The following is an 18,026-nucleotide window of genomic DNA, read 5'->3' on the forward strand; positions in this document are numbered from 1 at the left end:
GTCCTTTTTTTAAGAATTGCTATATCATCTAGTATGAATCCATCAGACTTTTTTAAAAATTCAGTTTAGGTTGAGTTAGTTTGAGCAGCAGCTAACCTTTGTGGCACCGGACAGTCAGAGCAGCTCTCAGTAACACATGGCCAAGTTTACAGCTCAGGCCTTTTTTTTTCAGTCAAATGCTATTCATGCCTCCCTTTGCTACAGCAGTTCATCCTCCCAAACCACTGGCTCCAAATCCTTCCCCTCATAATTCTTCAAGATGCTCCCTTCTTCTCATGTGCTCTCACCAGCATCATCTATCACAGGTGTCAAACTCCGGTCCTCGAAGGCCGGTGTCCTGAAACTTTTCCATGCATCCCCGAACACACCTGAATAAAATTAGTAGATCATTAGAAAGACTCTGTAGAACTTGAATGCATGCTGAGGTGGAAATTCAATTGGATTCATGTTACAGCAGTTCAGTTCAAATGAAGTAAACTAACCAGTCAGTCAACCCCCTCTCCATCTCCTGCTTTTATGATAAACTTAAGCTGAGTTGACAGGCCCATTACCTCAAGCCTCAAAACTCCCAGCATGCTTCACCATCAGAGCTTATGTTCAGTCCAGCCCCGTCGCTCCTTCCCCATATTTGCAACAAAGCAGCCTCAATTCATGCTCAAGCCATCTGCAATTATCTACTCACAATACTGTCAGAGCTAAAAGTAAGATGTGGTCTCAGCTGGTGAATTTAAACCTAAAGGGGAAACCTCCTGAGTTGTGAATGGAAACTACCTGCACTTTGAGCTTTTACCCTCAGGGAGGCACTATGGACAAAAAGAAGCTACACAGCAGTATCCTGTGGACTCTGCAACCCCAGGTACCGAATATCCTGACAGATTTTTAGAGATAAAAGCTGCAATGATCTGAATTTATAAGCAGATAAAATTTCATTGCTACATAGTTTATCCTTCATCCGTTGTTGTTATGTGGTCTGAATCACATTACTGAATAATTACTGTAACTGTTCAGTAATCTAAATATTTGAATTATTTTGCACATCATTGAGTAAAAGTACATAGGACTGCCTCTAAATACTACAGAACTACAGCATTATATGTCTTGATGCATTCTCAATCATCCAGGAAAGTAAATCTCCAAAAGTTGATTCTGTTCATCTGGACGTTTTGTGGGAGAAACGTTTCGTCACTCATCCAAGTGACTTCTTCAGTCTCAGCTGACTGCAGGTTTCCCCAAACCTTATAAACAGTACATTTGCATAATGACTGAAACCAGCCCACTGAAGGAACAATGGGCTGTGAGGTCAGTTCCTTAATCATAATTATGCAAATTCCCATGACCACTGATCAACAATCACTGACCAAAACCCACTGATCAAAGAACACTGATCAATGGCCATGAGTACCATTCACAGAGAGTTGGGGAATGGCTGCAATCACAGCATTGTAAGATGGTGACAGATGTACCCTTAGGCCCCCTCCTCGATGCAGAGATGGTCTTTCCCTTTTCACGTAAATGGCCTCCTTGACTCCGCGCTCAAACCAGCGTTCTTCCCTGTCCAGGATGTGTACATCCTCATCGTTGAAAGAGTGTCCACTGGCCTGTAGGTGTAAATAAACTGCAGAGTCCTGGCCTGACGAGGTAGCTCTTCTGTGTTGTGCCATCCGCTTCGCTAGAGGTTGTTTGGTTTCCAGTCATTATGCAAATGTACTGTTTATAAGGTTTGGGGAAACCTGCAGTCAGCTGAGACTGAAGAAGTCACTTGGATGAGTGACGAAACGTTTCTCCCACAAAACGCTACGTCCAGATGAACAAATTCAACTTTTGGAGATACAGCATTATAGTTACCATAAAACCTGTATTGATTATTTGTTGAAATGAATGAAAGACTGAAATGAATGAGATTGTGTGTGTATTTATTTATTTATCTATATGCATGCTCAATCTTCCAGGTAAGGAAATCCTACAAAGTTAATTGTGTTCATCAGTGGGAGAAACATTTCTTCACTCGTCCAAGTGACTTCTTCAGTCTCAGCTGACGGCAGGTTTCCAACCTTATAAACCAGGGGTCGGCAACCCTAGGCACGCGTGCCACAGGGTTAACTCAGACCTTCCCAAAATGTGGGGGGCGCAGCATGAAAAGGGGGGAAAAAACAAAACGCTTGGACACTGCTAGCACGGCGGCCACAGAAACGCAAAGCATGAGATGAAGCATAGCTGAATATGTTTCCAAACCAACTTCATTCTAAGCCAAAGACTAGAAAATATGGTGAAGCATATCTTCCCTTTGGCTTCACCTGCACAAGTGCCAAGGTAGGTCTCCCCTGCAGAATTGGTCTTTCCTTCATCGGGAGCAGCGCTGGGCTCTCCAAATCACGGACAAACAGTATCCCACATTCTTGATTTTTAGTTCACAAACACTTGTCATAATGACTAACTACTCCTGACATTTTGGAGATGTTAGCTCTTTATACAGTAAAGTTACAGTGGGATACAAATAATATCAGGCTGATCCTGCCACGATTTGTTCCCTCGGTTCAAATCAGGTACAAACAGTATCCCACAGCTGTTTATGTTTTTAAACCCATTTTGCACAGAGAGACATTTTTTGAAAAATGTATTGATAGCAATGTTGAATATTATTATTACACAGTAAAAAAAACAACTACACGTAAAATAATTACACCGTGACGCCTCTGCCTTTCTAAATAGAGGGACAGTAACTGCCTGTGTAAGCGTGTAAAAACTGTAGATGATCAGATTAACAGCATAGCTGGACTGGCCGGTGGGCCGCTGGCGATTTTTTGTTTTTATGGGCCGATGGATTTTTTTTTTTTTTTTTTTTTTAGGAAGGGTATATATAATGAAAGGTGTTGGATTGGCCAATTGGTCATGATCGACTCTGGCCTGGACCAATTACAGCCGAGGAGGCCGGATGCACCCTCCCCCTTGTTTAGCAATCTTATAGACAAACTAAAGAAAATGGAAAACAAAAAAAGGAAAGGAGGTGTTTATGAAAATATCACTAAATCTGCCATTTATTAATTTTAATATTAATTAATGATCATGTCTCACCTCTAGTGTTCTTGGTCTTATTTTAAGGTTTCTACCATGTGTTGTACATAGTTCAGGAGGTTAACTCGACCAAGCAGTCTTTTTGTTTCCGCTATGTACTGTTTAAAATCCAGAATAGGGAGGATGGTGTAGGTTTAAGTTTATTAGATTGATACATATATACCAACAAGGCAGTGTACATCAAAGCAGTTGTTTTCATGCAAGGGCTTTATGGTTTTTCCTATAGCGATTGACAGATCACGTGACTTTCGCGCATTGCATTCCGGGAACTCGTGGCAAAACAAGTACCGCATCAAATGCAAGCATTTGCAGCACCGCAAAACGTTCATTCTCCGGTTCCAATACCTTCTTGGTTTTTCTTTGCCGCACAAAAAAGGAATGTACAAAACTAAGGAGAACAATGCCGGACCGTACAAAGACAGACTCGACGAAAAGGCAAAGAAAAGATACAAGGAAAAAATCAAAGGAGTGAGAGGGTCAGACCCTTACGAGCACACAGAGTGGACAAAAGACGTCAGCGTGCTGCCCAACTTTCACCACGCTCAGATTTATAATTATATCGTCGTCATAAATACACATTCGTTAACCGTTTATTAATAGGACCTTTGAGCTCAACGGTAATTAATTAGTAGTGGAAATAATTTCTGGTACGCATTACAGAAATGTAGCAGTGACAATAATATTGTATGTTGTAATTGCACTGGGCAATTAGTGATACAAAACAACTGTTTTATCCTGTGAATAAAAGTATATGTTTTTGTCAATGTAACGTGGCAATAACAGAAGCGAAACGCAATATTGTGTCAGGACAATTCACTATTAATGCACAATAAATAAAGGAGCATAGTGCGACAATTTCTGTTCAGCGCCAGACTTGCTTGTAACCTATATCACCAATTATGTTATGAAAAATGACGTATTAACTACTACAAAACACTGACCTTTGTGGGAATGCTTGGAGCAGACTAACATGTGAGCTGGAGTGTTCTGGGACGTTATATTTGGTATATCCAGACCATCCGTCGGCTCTTACTTCGGAAACATGGCTTAAAAAATTTCTCTTCAACGACGTAATCCGATAAAAAAAAAAAACCCGATCTCTTTACCCGTCGGCTTCCCGTGGCTGTCACGCGACCGGCTATTGCAGTTAATAATACAACAGCTTCTTGCCATTTTTTGGGTTTCTTTTTATCGCTGTGTAACTGAGTTCAACTGAAAGCCTGCGTGCGCTAGTACCTCTTGCCACAAGTTCCCAGAATCCTTTGCGGTTTTACCCCTGAATGATGTCACATTTTCAATCTCTATCCTGGTGGGCCGGTCTCTAGTCAAAATCCCCAGGCCGATTTTTTGTCCCAGTCCAGCCCTGATTAACAGTAACAGTATTTTGTCTCTATCTGCCATTCTGCAATCCATCTCACGTAAGCAATAACGTGGCGCACAGCCTGACGTGAAAAAAAGCACATACCTTTGACGTTGCGTGACGAACTCTGTAATCCTCGTCCACACGTAAACGCAAAAAAGGACTTAAAAAATCTCCGTTTTCGGTGATTCGAAACGCCGTTTAAGTGTTGACGAAACAGCTGCGTTTTCAAAAATACCCGTGTAGGTGCCGACGTAGCGTAAAAGAGTTAGTAGTTTATTTTATTACTACCTGTCATTTATTGCAGATTACTAGTATTTGCTTAATTGTTTACTAAATGTTTGAGGTGTGAAATAAACCGCAATGTAGCAAAATATGGGTGTGTGTGGTTGGAGGATGTGTGCGTGCGCGCGTGTGCACGCGGGTGGGGGGTGGGTGGCACTCGAACATTTTTCCTGTAAAACAAAGGGGGGCAAAAAAAGTTTGGGAACCACTGCTCTAAACTTATTACAGAAGAAAGTGATACGAATGATTCATAACGTTAAATATAGAGAACATACAAATAAATTATTTATAAAATCGAAACTATTAAAATCAGGAGATTTAGTGAAACTACGGACACTATTAATTAAGTTTAAGGCTGAAAATAATATTTTGCCTTTTAAGTTACAAAGATTATTTTTAATGTGTTCGGGGGGAGAAGACAGCATGTCAGGGTATGTGTAGAAACACGACTCGTATGCGGAACGCCTTTAGGAGAAGACAGTGGATTTATTTACAGTGCAGTAAAGGTGCAACAGTTCAAAATATATATGTATATATATATATATATATATATATATATATATACATATATATATGTAGTGATGGGTGCCCAGGTGTGTGGTCTCCTTCTCCTCCTAGCAGTGCTCGTGGCCGTGAAGTGAAAACACACGTAGTGACTCCTTCCAAACAGTAATCCCAAGTGGCGGTCCAGCTCCCGTGATCTCTCTCTCGGTTTCCCTTCTAGTGGCAAACACACAAACACACACTATTCTGCCCCTCTGTTGTTGCTTTATTGGGTTTCTTTGGCTGGCGCATTTCTCAGTTTTCCCACCAGTGGGCAGTATTACCCCTTGAGTTTTGTGGCTTCTTCTTTAGTTATTTTGTGTGCACTTCACTGACCCCTTTTGGTGATGTGTTATAAACAGCAGGAGAAGTTCACGCAGGCAGTGTGAGAAAATGCCTGGAGCAGAAAACAAGCTGCACAACTTTAAGCCCAGTTTACATCGTTGGGGAGTTTGTTGAACCATAATCTGTAGGTAATCGATGTCTAGCTTTATTTTCTGTAGGATTTGTTACTTTCCTGTTACTTAAAAGGGTATTTGAACATATAAGGAAAGATGTTTATGGTGAATGTAAAGCATAAGAAAAGCTATGTTGCTAACTTCTGTTTTTGGTTACAAAATATGTCAATACTGATGCTTACGTATTATTTTACTGTATGTTCACAGTCTTACAAATTAAAAGAGGAAAAAAGGGTCTTCAGTTAAAGACACAAAGACAAAGCGATGTGTCCTGTCGTTCCTGGAACCATCTCCTCTTATGTTACGCTCGCTGCATAGGGTGAATAGCCATACATTCACCTGAGGGCAGCAGACACGCAGAGTAACTAAACAATCCTCAGCTCAGCATAAACTGCCACAAAAACGGTCCGTGCTGCTCTATCGTGCTTTACACAATGATCCAGCGCTGACTGAAGTTCGATCGCCCTGTTAAGAAGGCAGCCCGGGAGATGGTGGTTAATTGACTACAGCTGGTCGGCTCCGATCAACAACAGGTGCAGCCAGTCTCTGCGCGGGAACACTCTCGGGAATGCTCGTCACCGCTCGGAGGTAAACAATCCCGTTACGAGAGAGAGAGGGAGAGAGAGGAAGGGAGCAACATGCACGCAATAACACATGGGCAGGCAGCCAGGTGAGGGCTGTCGGACCATGACACAACAGAAGGAAATTTTATTTTAACCATCAGCTAGCTAGGACTACACAAAGATTAATGAGTCCAACGGTTAGGGGTATACGACTGTGGAACTCTCTTCATTATAATCTAAAGAATTGTATAAATTTACATTGTTTTAAAAAGCGTTACATGTCTAAAACGATAACTCAATATGAAGAACGTGAACGAAATTGGAGTTAATTGAAAAAGGATCCTTTATTTTTTGCCTCATTTTATTTTATTTACTTATCTTTTCTCCTTGTTGAACAGACTGAACAGGCTGATCCGAAGGGCCAGCTCTGTTCTAGGATGCCCTCTGGACCCAGTGGAGGTGGTGAGTGACAGGAGAATGGCGGCTAAGCTGTCATCCCTGTTGGACAACATCTCCCACCCCATGCATGAGACTGTGACAGCACTGAGCAGCTCCTTCAGTGGGAGACTGCGGCACCCACGGTGTGGGACGGAGAGATTTCGCAGGTCTTTCCTCCCCACTGCTGTCAGACTCTACAATAAAGACTTTTGCAGCTGATCAAACACACAAACCCACACATGTGCAATAAGACTGCTATACGTGCAATTCTTCTTCTGACGAAGTTGTGTTTTTGTATTTTCCTACTCAGTTGTATATAGTATTTGTATTTCTATTTTATTCTATTGTATATATTATTCTATTCTATTTTATTCTATTGTATATAGTATTTTATTTTATTTTATTGTATTTTATTGCATTCCAGTGTTTTCTAATTTCTGCTACATAACTTTGCACTTTTGCTGTAACAAAACAAATTTCCCACCTGTGGGACTAATAAAGGCCATCTTATCTTATCTTATCTTATCTTGTTACTATGTTGAGAGGTTTATTGCTGATTGTAAATTTGTTGTTTGGTTTGTGTTAGAACCGGAGATAAATGTTAGTTTGTTCCTTGATTTTTGGTGCCCACTTGTAATAAGTTGGATTGCAGATAGGGGGCAGGGTTTAATAAGAATATTTTCTTCTTCCTGCTCCTTTTTCACACATGGTTGCAGTGCTATACCGATAGAAAGTGTGGTTGGTTTGTCTGAAAGAACTAACTGTGGAAACTGTTGTACCAAGTGTGAAATAAATAAAGAAATGAAATGAAATATATATGAGTGCTTGTGTATAAATACACAAACAATACACATATGCTTTCAATTCTGTAATTTAAGTGATCTAGGTAGCTCTGTTTGCACACTTTCTGTAAATCCAATAAACTTCATTTCACTTCTCAAATATCACTGTGTGTGTCTCCTATATCATATATTTAACTGACATTTTTTTATTGTAACAACCAACGATTTCTACAGGAAAATAATGACTATTAACAAGGTTGCCCAAACTTTTGCATTCCACTGTATGTGATGTTTTAGAAAGCGACTGCTGTTTGAACGGTCATGTCGCATTAAATCAGTCTCTTACGTCACTGACACAAGACAGACGCCAATTATCAGCGCCGGAGAAGACAAACGACTCCGTGTCCATATATACCTCTGCATGGAGATAGCAGCCACTGCTCCAAACAAGGCCATTGTTAAAGCACGGGCTCTTTTTTTTCTCATTGTCCTTCTTTGTCTAATTAATTTGTCAAAATTCTGTCCGTTACGACTGTGCAGAAATTGATAGACTGCTGCAACAACACCTACTAGCTCTGTAGCCGCCATTTTTACTTCCGTAAACAGAGCGCGTTGTGTGTGACGCCTTCTTTTGTGCATGTGGGCCGCTTTGAGGGCCGTGAACTGTTCACACTAGAGTGTGTTTGCTGTCACATTTTATTTGTAGTGTGAACAACCAAACAAAAAAAATCGGATTTGATAAAAAAAATCGGAATTGAGCATTAACGGTGTGTTCACACCGAACGCGATAGGCGCGAGCGAAAACGCCCCAAACGCCCCTAATTTGACGCGTGCACATTCGCACCTCGAACGCGTGTCCAAGAAAAATCCATCGCGCGTCAAAATTGCATATTTTGACGCGCGTGAACCGGAAATGTGGGAGGGATGTGGGAGGAAGTTGTGCCAGACAGTATCTTTGCTAGACGGCAGCTGTCGAGCTAGCGTTTCTATTTACTGTGGAGAGCAGAGCAGCAGCGTTAAGGACGTCCTCGCCGTACCTGGGTCCATCAAGTCCTCCAGACGGGTGAGCAGTTTGGTGAGTTTCACCACTTGCTCCAGGAGCTGCGCCTGGATGACAGCCGATTTCAGCGATATCGCCGTCTTTCCCTCGCCCAGTTTGAGGACCTGCTGTCCCGCGTTGGTCCAAGCATCGCCCGCCTAGACACCAACTACAGGCGCTCAATCCCACCTGCAGAGCGCCTGTCCATCTGCCTGCGGTTAGTAAAAGTGTTTAATACGGTAGTCCTTTATTGATACCTGTGCTAATATGCTAAACTATCGTTTATACACTGCTAACATGGATGTGCTATGCTATCAATGAATGCCGTCGGTGTTTACTGATAGCAAACTGTGGTATGGAGACGACTGTTTATAATATTTCTAGTGATGCTTGAAAGGTCTCATCAAGTCCCGATTTAATTCAATTTAATTTATGCTGTTATCAGTGTTTGCATTGATAGCATGGCTGTGGTGTCTATCAGTGTATGCTCTCTGTTTGCTGATATCAAACTGGTACAAGGGCCACTGTGGGTTAATCTTTGTAGTGATACTCACTCCTTATTTACACCTGGTTTAATTCTGGTATAGATGAATATTTGTATGTAATCCTCGCAGCTGTCAGACTCTATAACAGGGGTCACCAGCCTTTCTTTAAACTGAGAGGTAGATAAAATTGTGAACAGTTTGGTTCATCTTTAGTTATATGGTTCTATCTTGATAAGCTATGTCTTATCACAGATTAATTTTTCAAAAATATTAATGATTTAAGCAAGGAAAGGGCTAAATGTCAACATACAACTCTTTATTTCTATTAATGTCTTACTTCATTCCTGCCTGATTTACATGTTTAGGAATTATGAGTGATTGGCTCACTGTAGTGGTAAAAGTTGCTACCAATCAAATTATGATATGGTAAAGTTAAAACAAAACACAACTGACTGTTTTATATTATATCTAATATATATTATGTAATTATCCTTATAATTAGAAAATGTTTTATGTAAGATTTATGTTTTGTAATTTAAATCTGACATCACAAAAGTATTTTGGAATTTGAATAATGTATTTTGTAACTGCAGTACACATAATACTAATTTTGAACACTTTTGTCCAGGTTCCTTGCCACCGGGGACTCCTTCAGGACCATCGCGTTCAGTTTCAGAGTCGGTGTGTCCACGGTGTGCCAGATCACCCCCCAGGTAGCGACGGCCATCTGGGACTGTCTAGTGGGCGACTTCATGGCTGTGCCTTCACCTGGAGACTGGCGGTCCATCACAGAGGGATTCCAGGAGCGCTGGAACTTCCCTCTCTGCTGTGGAGCTCTGGATGGGAAGCACGTCCAGACAAAGGCCCCCCATATATCACATAGGAGACACACACATTGATATACACTAAATATTTATTTCATTTCTTTTTTTGTGGTGCCCAAATTTATGCACCTGCTTGATTTTGTTTAAACAATTATTGCACACTTTTTGTAAATCCAGTAAACTTCTTTTCACTTCTCAAATATCACTGTGTGTGTCTCCTGTATGATATATTTAACTGACATTTTTTATTGTAACAACTAACGATTTATACAGGAAAATAATGGCTATTAACAAGGTTGCCCAAACCTTTGCATCCCACTGTATTAGTATATTCTGTCATTAGTGTAATATGAAATAAATTCTACATGTGTCAAGTCGTGTGCCAACATTTGCTGTGTAGTAGAACTGAGACATTAGTCATTATAAAAATTTATTTGAAATAATATTAAAATTCTCAAACAGAAAAACATTAAACATAAATATATAAAATATAAGTATTTACAGAGAGACAGGAATAAAAAGGACCCAGCTGCTCTCCAGAGCAGGAACAAGGCTGAGGAGGAAATGCTCCATTGCAGACTGGCGTGGCCTCTTCAGGGACACCAGGATGGCCAGCTCCACTGCCGATGGACCGTCCTGGGACCCGTCCCTCATCTGCCTCGGAGCTGTCCTCCTCTCTGGGCGTGTAAAACACAGCACAAAACACAAAGAAATGAGAAGGCTGCTACTAGATTTTAATGTCAACATTGAAAAAACAAAACAGGATATAATCAGATTGGTTGTAGATATTTAGTAAAGGTGATCACAAGGCAATCCCACACCGAGTAAAAAGCTATCAGTGCTTGCTGTACATACCTGTGGGTGCAGCAGCAGGAGCTCAGGGACTGGGGAGCCAGGAGAAGCAACAGGGGATGCTCTGCAGCAGAATCAGTTGGTTCTATCAAGACAATATTAACTGTTAACAGGTTGAATACAATAATCATAGAGAAAGTATATACAGTGGTCCCTGTTTTATTGCAGCAGGGGTTCTCAGAATAACTAGCCCCTCGCCACGCACTTTATACACTTTTTTCCCCCACACACATGAACATTAGTCACAGTTCTCACAAGTTGATTCTCAAAGTGCAAACCTTTGTAGATTGCAAAACGTAAAAGTATTTTTATGCCGCGTTTTGTCTTCATCTGCCTGCCACTTTCGTGCGCCTTTTCCTTTTCCTCCCGGTGCAGGTGTCTATTTCCGAATGAGGGTCATAGTTATGAGTGTTTTTGTGCTGTTTTTTCTATTGGACGTGATGGTTATCAAAACCAAACATGATCAATTTGGCAAGCGCAGGAGACACGACACGGAGGAGATTTGTCAATCAGGCTGCAGAATGCAATGCTGTACGGTGCAATGAAAAATCAGCGAAAAAGCGAGGCAGTGACGGATGAGCGGGACCACTGTGTGCTGTTTATTAATAAACAATATATTCCTATATGACAACATGCATAAAACCAGAACGGTATTTATACATCAGTGGGAAAATAGCGGGACAGTAGGCGGGCTTGCTAGCTTTAGCGCGGCTTCATCGGGTCAGTCTGAAAATTAAAAAGAAGAACAAATGAACTTACCAGGTTGCCCGATCTCCTCACTTCTGTGCCTCCAAGCTCGGTCCTTTTTATTCCTGTCCCGGTAGAAGTAGCAGCTAGCATCGTATAGTTCTGGACGATTAGCCACTGCGTTGATGAGTTTTTCCTCCATACTGAATGAAGAATGAAGGGCTTTGGTTTGATCTGCCCCTTTGACCTGGTTACAGCCACGTCACCAGGCTCCTGATTGGTTGACGCGGCGCGACTTGACGCTGGAGTTCAAATTTTTCCAACTCGAGCGGTAGAGGCGAAAGACGCGTATGCACAAAATGCAACACAAAAACTCACGCGCGTGGTTTTTTCCGCGAGTCAAACGCGCCAGACGCGCTACACTGACGCGCGTTTCAGGCGTTTTGGCGTTTTCGCGACGCAAATCTGCTTCAGAATTTTCGCCGGACGCGCAATCGCGTGTCATCAGCCTCTTTCCATTGACTTTACATGTAAACCTGACGCTCTGGCCGCCTCTATCGCGTTCGGTGTGAACGCACCGTAATTAGAGAAGCCAACAGAGCTGATTGAGCAACAACTGTGTGGGATCTTTATATAAATTGGTATGTCCTATTTACAGCTTGCTTTGAAGTATTTTAGCAAATAAACTGAACACACTTTAGTTTAAATTTTCACCATTTTTGTTCTTCTTTATTCATGGGGTTTTTAGGTGGTACCTCTGGGTACAAAGGGGTACCAAGCAAAGGGTAGCCAGAGTCCTGACTGGCCTTTGGCCAGGACCTTGGCTGCTACCTGACCCTGCAGCTGCTGTTTCTGGCTGGAGGACAGGTGTGAAAGTTACCTAGCAGCGGAAGGAGGGGATACTGGTCCTTATATATTAGGGGACCAGAGGACACCCCAGCACTGCTCTTTTTTCTGCTGCTGCTTTCTGTCCATCTCTGTTGTCTGTGCTTAAGGCTGTATACCCCAGGGTTTTGCTTCGCTTGCTTTCTGCTGTGTATCGCCTCACCATTCTCTGTATGCATTTTCTTACTGCTCATATTAATAGTGTATTAAACTCTGTTCCAAGAATTCTACTCTTTTCCAGAGGATCTTTTTGAGTGCAATGATTTTATTTGGATCTAAAAAAAAAGTTGGATCCACATCATTGGTGGGATAAGCTTATCATGACGGCTTCAAAATTTGCGACCACACTTTCAGCAAGAATGCCCTAATGAGAAAACTAAGAAGAAGAAGAAAAAAAAAAGAAGTATTTACATTTTTTTTTCAAAAAGTCTTCTGTAACTGCTACTGCAAATAAATTTATCCATTTTATTCTATTTATCTAATTCAGCATCTTAATTGGTCTGGATCCTATTCTTACTGTCACAAGGTGGGAGACAGGTTACCCAACACCCTGGGCATTTCACCAGTCTGCCATCTGGCTGCTAACACCTGAAGTGGTGCAAGTACAGATATTCTCTGCTTAAGTAGAAGTACAAACATATGAACTGTAAAAACGTAACTTCCTTGCTTCTGTAATACAAATATAAAAAGCAGGGACGTAAATTAAGAAAAAAACAAAAAAACGCTGTTCTTAATGCATTTGGATTCAAGTGGTCAGCCTTCACAAATCTCCAGTAGCCTTTGTTCTGAGTCAGATGACTGAAGGTGCTGAAAAAGAAAAGAAATATACAGATATGCATTAAAAGCTTGGTTTTAGTTGTAGGCAAATGTGACTCGGCCAGTCCAAATGTGCATCTTCTCCATCTAATCAAAAGTTCATTTAATGTTTATGTTTAACCAGTCACACTCTGGAGATGCCAACATCTGAACACTCTCAAACCAGCAACCTTTAATTCATTAGTCAGCTGTTCTAACTTTAAACTACTTGCCTGTTATATCTACCTGCATGTCCTTACATATAGGCTAGAATCTGCTCTGGTTACAAGTCTTCAAATCAATCAAAAAGTAACAAAGTAATGTTTCTTTGTCTGTGTGTGTGTGTGTGTGTGTACGACTGCTTTGAGAATATGGGCCTTTCCACTTTGTAGAAACAAGGTAAATATGAACTATAGTGAAAGAAACGTGAGGAACAGCAACTCCTTAGATGAAAAAGTAAAAGCTGAGGCAGCAGTGTCCTCTAGTGACTGCTAGACAGATTGCAAGTGTTTCAATCTTAGAAAAGACATGCAGATACCAGCAAGACATAATGTTCATTTAAGTCAATAAAGTGTGCATCTTTAGTGCAGAGGTTTAAACAATCCCCAGTTAAGAAAAAAGATTTCCAGCTCGAAAACAGATGGAGACACAAACCCCTCTGGACCTATGTCAGGAAGAGGATTCAGTGGAAAAACACAATGTTTGAAGCATGAAATTGTCCAAAATGTCTTGAATCATAAAGAGTTCTTTTCACTGGAACTAAGAGGCCCCAAGTTGTCTATGCACTGTTATTGAGCTAATCAGAAGTTTGGAGGTCTGTAGTGACTGATTCAGGAAATTGGTGACCTCCAGAGGGTGAGAGCGACTCGTTATTTCACAAATGTTTGTAGAAGCAGTCTGCATGACTGTAGCCATTGAAGTGAATGAAACACCTGAATTTTGCAAATCAGATGGATGAGAGATATATAGACATACAATTTAGTGGATGTTTGATGTGCACACTGAAGGAGATATCCTAGTAAAAAGAGATCCATCACTGTTTTTATTGATATTTATCTAGACCACAATAATGCCAGAGGATCAGCTTAGACAGCATGTTTATAAGATTTTTAACACTAAATAGTGTTCTCCAGATATAGAAGCAAAAGTTAATTTGAGGCTGTCATGTCTTAATGATATGTACATTTCCTAGAAGAATATCTTATCCCAGACATATAAGAGCAACTTTAGTATCTGAGAAAAACTCCTAATTTTCATAACAAACTGGAGTCTATCTTACAAATACAATTTAAACCAACACAGTGCTATTTCTCTGATTCCAGTGATGTTTCTGTGGTAAAATTTCATCAAAAGTATGGATTACTGCATTGAGATTAATAAGGAGAGGCCTCTAATGACTTACTAACTCAGATTTCTGGAGGAAGGTTTATAAAATACCAAACACTTATACACCACTTTGCGTTTAATCATTTGTTTTGCCCTGTAAAAAATGGACTAAAGTGTGTTTACCTGAAACTGAACTGTTCTGGCCTCCTCCAGTTCAAAAAGTGAGTTCTCTTCCCTTTTAATCAGTTCTTCTGCAACATTGAAACATTTTTCCCATTGTCCTTCCTCAATCATTGTCTTCAGGAAATCAGTCACATTATTTTTTGCCTTTTTCCTTAGAAGTTCTTTCCGCACCATGCCCTCCTCCTCCAAAATCAGTTTGTAATAAGTTTTTCTTCTGTCAAAGCGACTTGATATTTTTTTACAGCATTTTCTCCAGTTAATTAATGATATCAGTGCTGTTGCTCCATTGACAAACATGAGCAAAAAAGTAGCCAACTCTCTGAAAAAGAAACACAAATGCATTCATATTGTTGTGTTAATATGACAGGTTAAAACATATGAATAAGGAAGAAAATACCACTAACCCTGGACTCGTTGTTCAGCTCAGTGATGCGTAGTCGCTCCTCAATAGTGAGCTTCCACTTGTCTTTGCAGGGCAACTGTGCCTCGTCTGTTCTGTTAGAGAGACGGCTCATACAGCAGACATACCAGTCTCCACGGAAAAACAGATACGCAGCCCACAGCACACTAACCAAAGATGCCTTTAAAAAGCGACGGATAAACGAACCGCAAAACCTGCAGCATTTAGAGCCACATGTACCATCACATGTGAATCTAGAGACTCTCTGAAAGGAGTTGCTGGTCCACAGCATTAAGAGAAATATTATTATAGAAGGCAGAAACATGTAAATGCTGCAGTCAGATGCTTGTGATTTGCAAGTGCATTCAAAGTTGCCGCTAAATAAAACAGAAATGGTAAAGATCACAATGATGACAATGTAGGTACGCCGTTTTCCTGAAGCAAGATTTGTGATTAAAGCCTCCATCTCTGATCCGATCTGCTGGTATCCTGCTTATACCCTCTGAAAATATACAGTACTAACAGGAAACCACACACTTCCTGTTTTCAAAGTATGTGCACATATAAAACTGCAAACATCCTGATTATAAGAGATTGTTTTGCACCTTTAGACAATCATAAAGAGTTATGAGTTCTTCAAACAAAGCAAATCAGCACATTTTTATGTGCCATAAATTTGTACCATGACATCTCAACAGAGTTTGAGATTTGAGGCAGCAGAACCAGAGAGTGTGAAGCATTCAGTTTCATATAATTCATGATCTGCTCCAGTAAAGAGTCGATGTTTGCTGAGAGTGCTGGAGATAAACAAGTTATTGTTATCACGTTAAATTTGTCTTTAACACCCGCATTCTGTTGTTAATAAAATAACAATGACAGTTTTGCTACATACAGTGCACGGTTCAGCTGTGAATAATAAGAGAGAAGCAGAGATGACTCCCAGGGTGGAATGGTCAAATATCGGCTGGCTCCATAAATGACTACAGAATCCCATTTTAACATTTACACTAGAGTAAACACGCTTACAGCCTGGTCCAAAATGATTTAAATGTAAATTTCTCCCATTTGAATAATTGCATGTGGAGTATGTGCCATTCATTTGGGTATTTTAAGGCTTAAAGTTAGCAGTGTGATTACTCGGATTATCAGACATAATATGGCTTGCTGTGGGGTACATACTATTCAAGAAATTTGTACAATCCACCTTCTACTTTTTCAGACAAAATGTATTTGTTTGGCCAGTTTTTAAGCTCCATGTAACCCACACTGTCGGAGCATCAACCTTCACAAAAACCTGGAAATCATGCACATTGTTATCCAAGTCAATTTTGTGCACTACATATATTTTATGATTTTCCCTTTGTTGTAACTTTTGCTGCTTCATGCATCGTACCAACCTTTGGGAAACAAGGAGTCACAGAAAACAACATGACCCAAGGCGGCAAGGTCTTACTGGCTTTGAGTCATCTATGGAAAAGGAGAGGGCATGATTCACTCAGTGCTGTGGCTTTGTATTCACAGTCGCCTCAGAAACTTTTTCTGGCCTGCAAAGAAGTTGAATACTTGGTTACATGTGATGGTACATTGCCCTCTCCTACAGAGTTCATCACTTTCTTAATAATGCTGCATACTTCTTCAAGTACCACTGCTTAAAGCAGGGGTGTGAAACTCAATTGCACTGGGGGCCAAACCTCAAGGCACACTTTAGGTCGCGGGCCAAACAAGATAAACATTTATTGAACACACTAAAACGATTCTTTTTAAACATAACTACGAATAAAAACAGACAGGAATATAATTCCAGAATAAATAAACTTAAAGAAAATTAAACTTTAACTTTAAATATTTTGCTCTCCATAAAAATATATCCTGTCAAAATTATGCAAGTTACAAATATGAACATGCTGCCAAAAATCCCAGAAAAAAATACATGAAAACATATATAAGGTTCAAGCCACATGTAGGCGAAGCTGGGGCACTGAGAAAGTTAGTTCCATTCAGGAATGGAACTGATAAACTCTGCGGGCCGTTCAGTGTCGTACTTTGCCTTGAGGGTCCCATTAGGATGCACAGGTGCAGTTTTCACGTAAATGGGTTGTGAAACAGCTCGAAATTCTTATTTTGTGCTTCAAAGTCACCAAAGCGCCGCGTGAACTCAGTGCGCTCAGTTTATCAGCAAAGTGCGCATTTGGGAACACTGTTGCGCTGACTTGGTTCAAGATTACTTGGCAACAGGGAAAGTGAGGCAGGTTGCACTGGTGAATTTGTGACAGCTTCACCGCATCATACATGTCCACGAACTGACAGATTTCCTTGCTTAGCTCAAAAACTCTATTGAGAATTTTCCCCCAACTCAGCCAACGGACCTCTGTATGATAAGGAATGTTGGCAAACTCTGAATCTATTTCCCACATAAAAGACTGAAATTGACGGTGATTTAAACTTTTAGCTCGGATAAAATTCACGGTCTGCGTCACAGTGATCATTACATGCTCCATTTTGAGGGCTTTACCACACAGCCTTTCCTGGTGTGTGATGCAGTGATATGCTGTTAACTCACCGTGCAGGTCTCCTGCATCTGTACTCGCATCCTGCCAACTAGTCCGCTTTTTCACCACACAACACCGGCGCTCCATCAGTTATTTGTCCCACGGCAGTTTCATGTCGGTTACACTTTCACATACATTTCTTCTCAGGCTCACATTTGCCAAAATCTGCGTTTTGTCTGGACACAAGACGTCACACAGCTTCATCATGCAGTACCGGGCTGATTTGGCTCCTCTGCTACAATAAAACTTGCTTTCACAACAGCTTCACTTTGTGATTTTGCTCTGGTGAAAAAAGTCTGCTGAAATGTCAGATTCTTCTGTAGGTCTTCTACGTTCTGTAGTTTCTGCTCTGCATTTAAGTTTTTTGGGGTATCCTGATGTTTTGTCTCGTAGTGCCGTCTTAAATTAAATTCCTTAATTACAACCAAATTAGCTCCACTAATAAGACACACGGGTTTATAAAATATATGTTTGTAAACATATATTCAGCCTCCCACTGG

At 40.7% G+C, this 18,026-nt stretch overlaps 1 long non-coding RNA gene across 1 annotated transcript; it reads right to left on the bottom strand.

Moving 5' to 3' along the window:
- Positions 1–12,346: 12,346 nt before the first annotated feature.
- Positions 12,347–15,454, bottom strand: LOC100697337 (uncharacterized). Its single transcript, XR_270227.4, has 3 exons — positions 14,982–15,454; positions 14,578–14,896; positions 12,347–13,080 (listed from the first exon to the last, which is right to left on the bottom strand). It is a non-coding gene; the product is annotated as an uncharacterized LOC100697337 (long non-coding RNA).
- Positions 15,455–18,026: the final 2,572 nt, after the last annotated feature.

Source organism: Oreochromis niloticus, linkage group LG20, assembly GCF_001858045.2.
Source record: "Oreochromis niloticus isolate F11D_XX linkage group LG20, O_niloticus_UMD_NMBU, whole genome shotgun sequence".
Lineage (NCBI taxonomy): Eukaryota > Metazoa > Chordata > Actinopteri > Cichliformes > Cichlidae > Oreochromis > Oreochromis niloticus.